The 2,572-nt window shown below is 37.3% G+C and overlaps 1 protein-coding gene across 3 annotated transcripts in view; it reads left to right on the top strand.

The window, feature by feature from the left end:
• The window catches only part of SS18 (SS18 subunit of BAF chromatin remodeling complex), an 87,109-nt gene that overhangs the window by 66,743 nt on the left and 17,794 nt on the right, over positions 1 to 2,572 (top strand). The window lies entirely within an intron of this gene.

The raw sequence follows: 2,572 nt of genomic DNA, 5'->3' as shown, positions 1-2,572 counted from the left end.
ATATATATATATATATATATATGAAAAAGCTTTATATAAAAGTGTAATTGTCTATTAGGGAAACATCCCAGTCCAGATCAAGTCCATAAGTCCATGATTACCCCATATGTCAATACTAGTCCATAAATTTCTCTTTTAGACTCACGCAGCCATGCAATGATGCTGAATGCAGGAAGATCACAGGCTAGTGGGTGGAAAGTCTTATGGATCCAGTGGTGGTAGAAGCATCTCATCGCTGGCATAGGTCTCCACATGGCTTCTCTAGGTCCAGGCCTCTGGCTGCATTAGTGTAGCTCTGTGTGGCTTGTCAGCAGGAAGATGAAGTAGAGAGCATCTCCTGCCTCCAGGGAGGAATTCCTGAGGTCCCTGAATCTTCAGGAGAAGGTCATGCCCACACAGGCCTCATTGGCTATGGCCTGATTGACAGGCTAGACTCCACCCCTTTACAATTTGACAGGAGATTATCTGCCACAGAAGCCCTACATAGGGTGGGTCCCTAAGAATCAGAATTGACTTGGTGGCAGTGGGTTATGATGTTTACTAGCTGGACATAAGTGACTTTGTTTACAAATGATTTCTAATGTATTAAGTAGGGCGAATGAAGAACTATGGGGGAAATACCTGAGCTTCCAATCTCAGTCTATTCAAATCAATGTAGAGATAGGAAATGTAGTTATAATGATAGTGAAATATCTGCTTACTAACACTGACACCTTTTGCTAACTTGATCTCGTTCATAACAGCAATATCTTATTTATCTCTGATTGAAGCTCTTCTGTTTATTTTAGTGTTGAAGTGTTATAAAAGTGTTTAAGATCACTTTTGTCTACTTAAGATCAAATTACTACAGTAACTGCCATTGAGTCCATGCTGACTCATAGCGACTCCGTGGGACAGGGTAGAGCTGCCCCTGTGGGTTTCCAAGGCTGTAACTCTATGGGAGTGGAGTAGAAAGCCCCGCCTTTCTCCAGAGAAGTGCCTGGTAGTTACTAACTGCTCACCCTGGGCTTAGCTGCCCCGCTCATAACCGCTAAGCCACTAGGGCTCTTTCTACCTGTGATAGCAACTATATGAACAAGCAGATGTTCTTCTGCCCCCATTGAATGTATTTCCTGAAAGATGAATTCTGCTTCTTAGATTACTGATACAGCTTTAGAAATACACCATAGATTTTTTGTTTGTTTGTTTTCACAATGAACTTTTACATCTTTCACTCTTCAAATAGCATTTCCATTTCTTGACTGTTTAATATTATACTTTAAGTACATAGTGTTCTGGTTTTACTGCAATTGCTTGAAAACAAGTATGTGACTAAATCAGATAAACTCACTGACTGAAGAGAAATATCTTCAGTGGGAAGAAAGGGTAAAAGAAAAGCTAATTTTTTTGGTTTGAATAGTTAAATGATGTTTTACCAAAAGTTAGGAATTTTGAAGGAGAGAAGTGTCCATTTTGTTTCTCCACAGGCTTTCTTCTACTTGTTGACCTTCTCATAGGAGAAAATATACTTTTAACAATTAGACTATTGGAGTTTATTTAAGGTTGAACATGTATTTAAAAAAAGAAAGAACATGTGTATGCACTTCTCGTTTCCCTGAGATCTATATTTTTGTGCATATGTTTGAATACCAGCGTTAAAACTTTCCAGTTTACACTTTCTAAAGCATTTGCTTTTATTGTAGATAATAATAGGTTATTTGTTTGGAAATTTTGTTTGGAAAACCAAATCAGTCTCTTGCCATCTCTGAATTTCAAAATAGATTTTTCCCCCCCAAACAGTTTTATTGGCACATATCAAACAATTCAATATTTCAGTCATATCAAGAAGAGTTGTACAATCATCACCACAATTGATTTTAAAACATTTTCTTCTTCCTTTTATTCATTGTTACTAGAGTCATTATTGTTTCTTTGTTTTTTAGTTGTGGCAAAAACACACAGAACAAAATGTTCCTCCAATTCACCAACATGTGCATGTAGTTTTGATGGGTGAAGTATAAAAGATCATCTTTTTTTGTCACAGTGGAACTTTTAAATGCAGTCCTTTTCTTCCTGGGCTCTTGCAGGTCCCCGCAGTCTTTGGTTTAAATGGCTCTAATAGAAAGCTAGCTTGGGCAGTGCGTCGCCGTGCTCTTCCTGCAAAAGTAATTGCAAAAGTCAGTCTCACTGACTCCAGGGTTTTCAGAAATTATTTCATTATTTTCATTTGGATCTACTCTGCTTTTTATTTGCCTCTTGCTACCCTGGTTAGCTCTCTAATGAGAACATCAATGGATTTTCTTAATATCACGAAGTTAACCTACTTCACAGCTCTGGAATCCCTCTTACTATTTTGATATGTAAGTTTTTAATGGCTAGATAATGATAGCACAGTAGTTACAGTACATCAAAGCATCTAGTATATGGTAGTGGCATTACAGTATTTTTATTCTTAAAACCACAAGAATTCTAAAAAGTCCAAGCTTTTCTTTCTTGTTGTGTTTTAATTTGTTCTTTGTCAGTGGTTTGTTGTTGTTGCTGTTTTGTTGTACGTTGTTGCTTGGTTTTGCTCTGTCTTGTTTTTGTGCATGTT

Source organism: Echinops telfairi, unplaced genomic scaffold, assembly GCF_000313985.2.
Source record: "Echinops telfairi isolate 266 unplaced genomic scaffold, ASM31398v2 ScPeMD7_7400;HRSCAF=8409, whole genome shotgun sequence".
In the NCBI taxonomy this organism is placed as follows: Eukaryota; Metazoa; Chordata; class Mammalia; order Afrosoricida; family Tenrecidae; genus Echinops; species Echinops telfairi.
Note: the sequence above shows the minus strand (reverse complement) of the source record. Positions and strands in the feature narration are given on the sequence as shown.